This window comes from Triturus cristatus, chromosome 5_1 (assembly GCF_964204655.1).
Source record: "Triturus cristatus chromosome 5_1, aTriCri1.1, whole genome shotgun sequence".
In the NCBI taxonomy this organism is placed as follows: domain Eukaryota; kingdom Metazoa; phylum Chordata; class Amphibia; order Caudata; family Salamandridae; genus Triturus; species Triturus cristatus.
The window spans coordinates 508,012,807-508,024,969 of record NC_140587.1 but is presented as its reverse complement, the minus strand read 5'-3'; positions in this window follow the sequence as shown (position 1 = coordinate 508,024,969).

Below are 12,163 nucleotides of genomic sequence, written 5' to 3'. Positions count from 1 at the left end.
GTTCATTATAGTGTAGTTTAAAGCAATGGTTAATCATAGTGCTTAGGTAACATCCGCCTGTGTGTTACACACTACATGGCTTGTTGCCAATTTTCACTAAAGGGGGGGGACGGGGAGGGTGGCGGGGGTATGTTGTCTGTGCTCAATTTAGGTGGGCGTGGCGTGGGAGTGGGGATGGAGGACAGTTTTTGATTTTGTGTTTGTTTTTGATGGTTTTTCTTTTTTTCTTTGAGATCGTAATTATATTTCTGCATATGACACACACAGTGAGTAGCGTAGGTTACTGTACTATAGCCGTGAGTACTACAAATAGGATACGTATGGACAACATAGCTAGCGCTCTCCTCCTCCCTCATGTGACTATGGAGGATAAATTGAGGTTACTAACTTGGAACATCAGGGGCCTCAATAATCAACGTAAAATTAGGAAGACTATGGCATATCTCACTAGACAGAACATTGATGTAGCATTTCTACAAGAAAGCTCAATGGCTGCTGAGGCTATTCTGGGTGCTATGACGGAAATGGGACTGGTTGACGTCTGGCGCTCTCGCTCGTCTGACAAGGGAGGTTTCACGCACTATTCAGCTCCGCACAACCTACATACTAGAATTGACTATTGGCTGTTGGTGGGTGCACTTAAACATGGTATCCGAAACTGCGAGATTTTCCCCTGCACTTACTCTGACCACTCCCCTGTATTACTCACACTAGCGTCTCCTACTAAGCGGCCCCCTCCATTCACCTGGCACTTCCCCCAATACGCCTTACTTGACGAGGTGTTCAAAGCGGAAATGCTAGAAGCAACAGAGACATTTTTCACTACTAACGTGGGTTCGGTCCCGCATTTCGCCATGGTCTGGGAGACATTTAAGGTCTACAGACGTGGCAACGCTATATCCAAACACACGGGAGTGCTGAAGTCAGTTAGGGGCTGGCTGGCCTTGTTAGAGCAAAGCCTGGCGCGACTGGAGGGGGACATGTCAGGCACGGACGATGTCCACCAGTCTGAAGCCCTTAAGTCCACTCTGGAGGAATATCACTTAGAGACGGACAGAGAGGTTAAGCTACTGGGCAAATATGCAGTGGCAAGGACCTACGGAGAGGGTGAGCATCCTAGCACTTCACTGGCTAATCTTATGAAGGGGCGCCAAACTGCTGCCCAGCCCTTTGAAATAGATTCAGACGCTGATGAGCGGGTTGTTGGCCCTGACAGAGTTGCTGAATGCTTTAGAAGCTACGACGCGGACTTGTATAAGTCAAGATCCTGTGACACTGATGCGGACATGCTGGCATACCTAGAATATATAAAACTACCCTGGCTACTAGATGGACACAGAGAGTACTTGATGCAACCAATAGAGGCGTGGGAGATACAAGGCGCTTTGTCTAAGATGCGCTCAGGCGGAGCTCCAGGACAGGATGGGTTAACGGTGGGGTTTTATAAAGAATTTAAGGACTTGCTTACCCCTCATTTGATTACACTGTTTGAGGAAATGGCCGAGGGGGATCCATGCCCCCCACGATGCGGAAGGCCCTCCTGGTTGTTATCCTCAAGCCTGGCAAACCCCCTCATGATTGCTCCTCTTATCGTCCACTCTCTCTACTCAACGTGGACAAAAAAATGTTTGCAAAAAGTTTGGGGAACCGCTTGGCCCCTCTTATGCCCTCTCTTGTCGGGCCGGAACAGGCAGGTTTTGTCCCGGGACGCGCACTTATACACAAATTTCCATACTGTATTTGGGGCTATTCAGCATACAAAGCAAGACACTAAAGTAGCGGCAATCTGTTTAGATGCTGAAAAAGCTTTTGACTCGGTGGAGTGGAAGTTTATGCTGTTAATTCTTGAACGTATGGGGCTGGGACCCTTCTTCCTACGCCTGATCTCCACGCTTTACACAACCCCCGTTTGGCCAGGGTGCAGGTTGGCAATGCCGTTACTGCCCCATTGCCGATCTCTAGGGGTACTTGCCAGGGCTGCCCGCTTTCTCCGCTTTCTCCGCTTATTTACGCCCTCGTAGCAGAACCACTGGCCTGTGTGCTAAGAGAATACCATGGCCACAGGGGAATTCGGTTCCCTGGGTATAACCTTATAGTTTCATCTTATGCAGATGATACTCTCCTTTACATTCGAGACCCAGCCCAGAAGCTGTCCCCAGTGTTACGGGAAGTGGTAAGATTTGGGGAATTTTCAGGCCTGAAAATTAATTGGGCTAAATCGATATATTTCCTCTCACCCCTGCGATGTTACCTGAAGACCTTGAATTTCCCTTAGTATGGTCCTCGGACCCCGTGAGATACCTGGGAATCCAGATACATACAAACTCTGAATTAGTGTGCAAGGAAAATTACGGCAGAGCCATTGCTAAATTATGAGATGACATTAATCGCTGGATACGCCTGCTATTCTCACTTCTCGGCAGATTCTCCATCATCAAAATGGTGGTCCTTCCCAGATTCCTTTTTCTATTTGCCAATATTCCAATTGTCCTCCCATCGCACGTCTTCAAACATCTCAAAACGCTGCAAATAAAACTTGCCTGGGCTGATAAACAGCCATGTGCAAGCTGGGAACTGCTCACTCTCCCATATTCAATGGGTGGACTGGGTGCCCCGGACCTGGACCTCTACTATCGAGCCGCCCAGGCCTCGCATGCCTTTATTGGCTCCAGCAACAGTCGCCCCCTCCTCATCTCTATATAGAACGAATTGCGTTGGCTCCTGCACATTTGGCGACTGCACTGTTCCGCTCGGCACGCCGGAGCACTAGAATCCTTGATTCGATCAATGCTACCACGCACACCTGGCAAAACCTCCTAAATCGCCAGGCACATTCCATACTGTACTCCCCCCTTACTCCTACTGCATGGTGCATGTGACTCCCAGTCCTCACTACACCCGAAATGGTAGAGGCCCTGCACTCATTAGGAATAGACAATATTGGCGCTTTCTTTAGCGATGGGAAGGGGAAAGATTGGTAGAAATTTATGTCGACTGAACCACCGCCTACCCCTCTAATACTCTTTCAATATTTCAGGGCTAGAAGCGCACTTTGTGCTCTGCTGGGGAAAGAGCTACTAGAACCTCCAGAGGTACTTCCTCTCGCCACCATGCTCCTCTCCTCCTCCCCAAACAGGCTTGTCTCACACATCTACCAGAGGACTCAGGAATTACGCCACAATCACTATGTTAAAGCTAGATTAGCCTGGCAGGTTGATCTCGAACTTACTATAGAAGATGACATGTGGCGCTACTGTGAATCGACTAAGCTCATTTCCCTGAATGGCAGACACCGCCTCATACAATTCAAGTTCCTTAATAGAATCTACCACACACCTGTTTGACTGCACCACTTTGGACTGCGCAAAACAAACAATTGCGAGAGATGTGGAATGGGTGGTGCAGACTTCCTACATTTGGCCTGGCTTTGTCCCTCTATCGCTAACTTCTCGTCACATGTGTTTGCCAAGCTAAGTGATGTCACTAAAGAAACGATAAGTCCTGACTCGCTCTTGGCCATATTGGGCTACTCTAAAAATTTGAGGAAAAACCTCAGACGATTGGTTGACATGGGACTTCTGGTCGCGAAGAGTGTGGTAGCCATTCATTGGTCACGTGGTTCTCCACCCTCACTTTCCCAATGGTCTAGAGATATGATATTTTGTAATAAACAGACGGAAGCATATAGCGAGCTGCTTCCCCCTAGAAACCACTCGAAAAACGTTTGGAGTCTGTATAATACCTACGTTGAAACCCAGAATTAATGGTCTAATGCACTAGCTCATAACACACATGGGATAAGATAGAAATGATAGTTCTCACTAGTCCCTATCTGGAATGCTTACTGTAACCTAATGGCCACGCTATTGTGTAATGGTGTCTCACACTTATTGTGATCATGCATAATCCTTGCCTTCTTTTAGTTGAATTTAGTTTGTAATTAATTTTTGAGTGTATTTGTGTTTTATAGCAAATGTACAATTTTGCTGCAGACATTCTTCATTGTAATTCATAATTTTGATTGTATGTAAATTGATTTTTGGGGTATTGTTTGGTATGTTTTTATGTCAATGAGAAATAAAATAATAATAAAAAAAAGAGGGTATGGCATATGTTGCATTGTCGCGAGTAAGAACTTTATCTGGATTGTATTTGATTGATTTTGATGGGAGAAATATTAGTGCAGATGCAAATTGTGTTATGTTATATGCATTTATATCGCGCGCGGCTACTCAGGTGTGTCCCAGGGCGGTACCTTGCGAGCGAGTGGGAGTCAGACAGAAGAATTTATACAAAGAGCAGTGTTTTCAGCCGTTTCCTGAACAGCTTAGCATCTTGAATACAGCGCAGTGCCAAAGGGAATGTGTTCCAAGCCACGGCAGCCTTATAGGCCAAAGTGCTGCCGCACATTCTCACCCAGAGGAAACGTGGAATCACTGCGAGGAACTGTGCCATAGAACGCAGGTTTCTTGAGGGCACGTAGAATTCAAAACGCTTCCTGAGATAGCCAGGGCCGGACTGATACAGGGCTGCGTGCACCATGGTAAAGGCTTTAAATCTCACTCTTTCCGAAACCAACAGCCAGTGGAGATCACGCAGATGTTGTCATATGCTTGATCTTCAAGGGATATTCAGTAAAACCCAGGCTGCGGCATTCTGGATAGACAGAAGCTTTTTCAACTGGTACCCAGGAACACCAACATAAAGTGCGTTTGCATAATCAATGCGCAACAGTATTAGGGTGCGGGTGACCATCTCTTTGGCAGGCTGTGGTAGGAGTGGCAGAAACTTCCTAAGTGACCTTAGGGCACCAAAACATTGTCCTGTCTATTTTTTAATCTGAGTGGTAAACCTGAAATCCTCATTAAACCAAATCCCCAGATTTTTTACAGGTTGGCCCTCTGAATTGGGTAAAGCATATTCGGCCGGCCAGAGGGATTCTTTGAACTGAGAGGGAAAGGTACTGTATAAGAGGATTTCAGACTTATCCTCGTTGCACTTAAGCTCCGCAACATGAAGCCATTTGAAAACGGCTGACAAACTGTGTAAGAGAGTATAATCGGTTAAGAAGACTGTATGCTCCCAACTTAGGTGAATATCCAGTATATGAAAAGCGTGTAGTATGTCCAAAACGAACATATGAGAAACACTGTAGTGAGGTTGGAAAGAAGAAAAAAAATCAAGAGAATGCTGAGGCTGTAAAGAAAATGAAAATGGACGCTGTTAATGATATTGTAGGACACCAGTTAGAAAATAGTTCAGGTATCAACTGCTATGCTAATGTAATTGTGAACGTTGTGTTTTTTCTTGAAAATCTACATAATCAAATAATGGAGAATCGAGAAAAAAGATTTTGTTCTTTGTTGCATAATATTTTTGAAAAATTGGCAACTGATAAAACTAAAATCCAAACTGCTTTTGGCATTTGGCATTTTTTGGATATATGTTCTGGTTCTTCACAATTTAATGTACAGCAAGATGCTCAAGAATTTCTTATGCTTATGCTTGCAGTATTGGAAGGTGAAGGAATACAAATTGAAAATCTGTTTGGAGTACGTTACAGATGAGATCAGTTAGAGAGACACGCCAAGGCTCTTAGGCGGTCCTCTGTGTATGTATTGTAATTATTGCACTGTGAACCGGCATTTGACCAATATTTTATCGTAATTGATGCTAAAATGTACTGTTAAAAATCGCTGCTAAAATACGTCGTGCACCACTGTTTGAATCTATTTTAAAAGACTGCTAATCTAATTTAGGCTGTGTTTTTAACTATTGCGGAAGTTAGTCGTTCTTGCATGTATCTTGCCCCTTAAACAAACGAGAACCAAGCAACTACCCATTTGGTCAGGAGTTAGAGCACTTCAGCTTCTGGAACGTGGTCTAGTTCTGGGAGGGAGTTTCAGCTGCTGCTCAGCAGAGCTGATTGGTTTGCGGGCGGAAGGGGGTTGCTTAACTGGGACGCTGGAGCAGACGCGCAGCGGACGCGCGCAGCAGGCGCACCAAAGGCGCGCCTAAGGCAAGCCCGTCTGCGCCGGTCCGCGCCCGGCCGGGTCCAGGGGCCAAAACCCCTGGCCCAACTATACTGTACTCAGCAAGGGAACTGCTGTCCCTTGCCACAGGCAATCACGCTTTGAAGCCCTCTATCATCACCACACTGAAAGCAGAAAACCTCCTGAGGAATTCCGGGAAAGCCCCTGTTTCTCTGCCAGGGACTTCATTTCACACTTCACCCATGCCAGGAAAACCACCTAGCTTAAAATTAGTGGTTTTGAACACAAGATCTCTGCAGAAACATCATTTAGAGATCTTCACGCTCCTTCAGGAGGGGGATATCGATATACTGTCATTGACAGAAACCTGGATGGGAGACGCATCGGCCCCCGACATTATTTCTACTCTGCCAGGGAATTGTGACGCCATCTGGCACAACAGGCAAGATAACAGAAGAGGGGGGGTGGCGATTCTTTTTAACACCAGACTTATGGCTACCATGATAATAGCAGAAAGCACTGATAATACAGATATCCTAGGAGTTAAATTTACCTTTAATTCCTCTTGCTTCCTACTCCTGACAGTTTACCGTCCCCCAGATGCAACTCCTGGTTTCTGCGATCACTTTGGCGAGATCTTGTCTGACCTTAGCACACGATACTAGAGGCTCATGGTTGCAGGAGATTTCAACTTCCATTGGGAGAGGGATCCACGAGAGCCACAGGCAAAACAAATCGACATGATAATGTAGAATCTGGGATTTCATCAACTGGTAAATTGCCCTACTCACATCAAAGGGCATACCCTTGACCTGATCTGGTCATCCAACCAGCAGGATAGGCTTCTAAACATTCTACCATGTGCTTGGTCTGACCATTCCCTAATCTCCTGTTGGGTCCCTCTGGATAGCTCCTCGACACAATCTCCATCGGAATGGAGGAGAGTGCGGAGCTGGCATAAGATCCAGACGGGAAATCTAGTAGACATACTACAGAGATTACCTGCACGCACTCCAGAGGGAGGCCACACTAACATCGATATAGATAGCCAATCCCTCAGCAACACTCTCCGATCGGCTATTGACCAATTAGCCCCGGAGCGTAGGGAAAGAATAAAATCCAAACGCAAGAGGGCCCCTTGGTTCAACGAAGCTTTGCGGGAAAGTAAACAGAGCCTGCGTAAGGCTGAGAGACAGTGGAGGAAAGCCTATAACTCCACCGACTTAGCCATCTACAAAGCCTCTCTAACTCTATACAAAAAATCTATTATTATCAGGAAAGCTGAGTATTACGAGGCTCGGATAACAGATGCTCCTAATAAACAGAAGGAAACTTTTAAGATCTTAAACGAGCTCAGCAAAAAGGTCGACACAAAATCAACACTAATACCCTTTGACGTCAACACCTTACAGACTTTTTTTCTCCAGAAGGTGACAGACATTCTTCGCGAGATTGACAAAACTGCCATCACCCTGAGCTCTCAGGAACTGGCTTTACCTTCGTCCTCATTAGACCAATCCCTCACAAACTTTCCCCCATTGAACCAAGAATCTTTGGAAACATTGATAAATAAAACTAAATCAGGCTCACCGGCCGATCCATGTCCACCAAGGATTTTTCGGATGGCTCTTCCAGTTCTGGATCATCAGATCCTTACTCTCCTAAATGACTCCCTGGCAACTGGCCAGGTACCCTCCAACCTGAAGGAGGTTTGAGTTATTCCCTTATTAAAAAAGCCAGGAGCAGACAAGGCTGAGTTGAAAAATTATAGACCTATTTCTCAGCTCCCCTTCCTGGCGAAGGTCATGGAGCAACATGTCTTGAAAACGGTCTCTGGTTTTCTAGAAGAACTTGAGCTGCTCCATCCACGCCAGGCCGGCTTCAGAGCCCACCATAGTACGGAGCTAGTTATGTTATCTGTACTTGACGATCTTAGAATTATGGCCGATAACAAAGAGCCGAGCGCACTGATACTTCTAGATCTCTCTGTGGCGTTCGACACGGTCAGTCATACAACACCACTGACTCGACAGATGGACTTGGGTTTTCGGGGACCTGTCTATAACTGGTTAAAATCTTTCTATCAGGATGTTCGCAGAGGGTCCAACTGGGTGATCATATATCGGATAGGGGTGACATCCTTTGCGGGGTCCCTCAGGGCTCCGCATTGTCCCCTCTCCTCTTTATCATATACTTGCAGCCCTTGGTGACTGCATTGACTAACATGGAATGCTGAGTCTTCAACTATGCAGACGATACCCAGCTTATCCTGAGGATCGATAACTCGGCCCGCGCTCAAGAGACAGTCCAAAACATCTTAAGGTTTACCATTAATTTGATGACTGAAAACTCCTTGAAAATTAACCCAGACAAAACAGAGGTTCTTGTCATTCCAGTAAAAAACAACCTCTGGAGTGGCCTGTTCTGGCCCAAAGAACTTGGGGCCCTGCCAGGCCCATCACCAGTTGTGAAAAGCCTGGGAATTATGATTGATTCGGAACTCTCTATGAGCCATCAAGCCCATTCGGTGGTGGGCACATGCATCAGCCTTCTGAGACAACTGAGGAAACTGGCTCCCCTGCTCTCAGTTTCATCTATGAAGTCCATTGTATCGGCTACTATCATCTCGCGTCTCGACTATGGGAACGCGCTCTACTTAGGACTTCCCCAGAAACTTATGAACAGACTACAGGTAGTACAGAACGACGCAGCTAGGCTGATCTTCAGGTTGCCCAGGAGGACTCATGCCTCACCTCTGTTACGTAAGCTGCACTGGTTGCCTGTCAGACAGTGATCAAAATATAAAGGATTGTGTATTGCTCACAAAGCCCTCTACGGTCACGCCCCTGGCTACATAAGGGAACGCCTAATCAAATGTGTGCCAGGGCGAGCGCTTCGCTCTGCAGAAGCCATTCAGCTGGCCTGCCCCCGGGGTAATCTTGTCTCCAAGGGTGGACGAGCTGTCTCAGTCCTTCTGCCACAACTTTGAAACCAGTTGCCGGACACTTTACGGAAGGAATCTGGGTTGCTTCCCTTCCGGAAGCAGCTAAAAACTCTGCTTTTTAGGGATACATTTTAAATGCTTCCTACTACCACGATTGACCTCCTCAGCCCGAATGCTGCCTCTCCTCTGCCAAGTGCTAAGAGACCTGTTGGTATATATGCGCTATATAAAAATAAATACAAATACAAATAAATGTGAAGACTTCATTTTCTTCTACCACTGAAATAGACACTGAATAATTCATATATTTGACAATACCAGATTGCAAAACAGTGTCTTTTAACAAATTAGTGAAATCATCAAATCAAGATATGATATGTACTCACTGCAAATCGGGAATGTTATCAACATTATTTATAGAAAGATGTGGACAATATATAATTTTAATGCTACAACGTTGTAGAGCAGATGGAAGAAAATTGGAAACGAAAATCAAACATTTTGTGGCAAGCCAAGTGTCAATTTCAGGAAGAACTTTTAAAGCAGTGGCTATTATTTTCCACGATGGACCTAGTTCAACACCTGGACACCATACTGTGTATTTAAGATGTAATAAAGGATGGACTTTGTAATGATGCCCACTTCGAATTTAAATGTCGGTTACCCTATGGATTACCAAATTCATATCTAATATTTTTTATGCCAAAGTTCTGAAAACATCATTTGGCCTATTGGGAAGATGTCAATATGTATTAACGAGTTTATTTCAGATATTGTAAATGCAAATGAATTTACAAACATCATTCGGCCTATAAGGAAGCTATCAAAATGAATTAATTAGTTATGTTTGGATAATTTCAATGGAAACAGTTTGGTAAACATCATTTGGCCTATTGGGAAGATGTGACCAATTGCTGTTTTTATTTTCATTTCAGTCCATTAATATTGCATTTGGAAAATTGTGATTAAAAAAGTAGTTCATATATTTGATCTTTGTATTTTATGCAATCTAAATGAAAATGTTTATTTTTGTAAATGTAGAGAGATAGTTGAAGTTGTTGTGAATATTTTGAACACAGGTTTTTTTTAAAAATATATCTTATTGATTGTATTGTTTTGCCCGCTGTTACATGATGGTCAACATTGAAATCACTGTGTATGGTGAAATTCAATAGAATCTGAAAACAGCAAAAAAGGCAAACTGAATATGTTATGCAATTGTAAAATTATATTGTGTTATTAACACTATAATATTATATGTAATAACAGTAATTTCTCTTCTCTTTTACAGACAGTAAATCTAAAGTTTGAAAATATTTTAAATTTCGATTATAATTAAAAAACTGAAATAATTGTTTCAATGACTTTCATATCTACTTTCAAAAAAGTAAGATTAAGTAACTACCCATGCAGTTCTTTAATCACCTAGACACAACTCATTCACTCCTTCAATTATCCAGGAACTACTCATGCACTGCTCCAATCACCCATGCATTATCCATGTACTCCTCCAATCACCCAGCCAGTACCATGTACTTATCCAATCACTCTGCCAATACCCAAGCACTTATAAATTCACCATGCACTCTCCTTACAGTACTCTAATCATCCAGTCAGCACCCATGTACTCATCCAATGACCCAGGCACTAACAATGCAGTGCTACAATCACCTGTGCACTACCCATGCAGTCCTCTAATCACCTAGACACTACTCATTCACCTCTTTAATTACACAGGAACTACCCATGCACTGCTCCAATCACCCTGTCACTACTCATGCACTCCTCCAATCACCCAGCCAGTACCATGTACTTATCCAATCACTCCGCCAATACCCAAGCACTTATAAACTCACCAAGCACTCTCCTTGCAGTACAGTAATCATCCAGTCAGTACCCATGTACTTATGCAGTGACCCAGGCACTAACCATGCAGTGCTACAATCATCTGTGCACTACCCATATAATCCTTTAATCACCTAGACACTACTCATTCACTCCTTCAATTATCCAGGTAGTACCCATGAACTCCAGCAATCACCCAGTCACTACCCATGCACTCCTCCAATCACCCAGCCAGTACCATGTACTTATCTAATCACTCCACCAATACCCAAACATTTAGAAATTGACCATGTACTCTGCTTGCAGTACTCAAATCATCCAGTCACTACCCATGTACTCATGCAATGACACACACTAACCATGCAGAGTTACAATCACCTGTGCACTACCCATGCAGTCCTGTAATCACCTAGACACTACTCATTCACTCCTTCAATTACCCTGGTAGTACCCATGCACTCCAGCAATCACCCTGTCACTACCCATGCACTCCTCCAATCACACAGCCAGTACCATGTACTTATCTAATCACTCCGCCAACACCCAAACACTTAGAAGTTCACCATGTACTCTCCTTGCAGTACAGTAATCATCCAGTCAGTGCCCATGTACTTATGCAGTGACCCAGGCACTAACCATGCAGTGTTACAATCACCTGTGCACTACCCATATATTCCTTTAGTCATCTAGACACTACTCATTCACTCCTTCAATTATCCAGGTAGTAGCCATGCACTCCAGCAATCACCCTGTCACTACTCATGCACTCCTTCAATCACCCAGCTAGTACAATCTACTTATCCAATCACTCCGCCAATACCCAAAACATATAAATTCACCATGCACTCTCTTTGCAGTACTCTAATCATCCAGTCAGTGCCCATGTACTCATGCAATGTCTCAGACACTAACCATGCAGAGTTACAATCACCTGTGCACTACCCATGCAGTCCTCTAATCTCCTAGACATTACTCATTCACTCCTTCTATTAGTCTGGGAGACTTGTTATGAAGTTTCCTAATTTCCTCATTTACTACAGTCTCCTCAGTAGGCACACTGTCAGTTTTTTTACTTTGATTCAATGAAGAAGGCATTCAGATGTGTCTCACATTTGCCATGAATTCAGAATATTAGCACTCTAGTTGCTCATTAGATCACTGTAGTAAAGCTACTGCTCACCAGGGAAGTCTGCTGCTGGTATTGAAAGTGCATGTTTGAGTCTGCATGTCAGAATTATTTAATGAAATAGAAGAGGATTTGAGAAGTCTCTCAAAATGTGCCCTAATTTTTCTTTCTGCAGCACTAATCATACATTCTATGGCAAAATGAACCCCCTCATTTTGTTCCTTTTTAAATTAAATGTTTTAAGAGTTACCACTT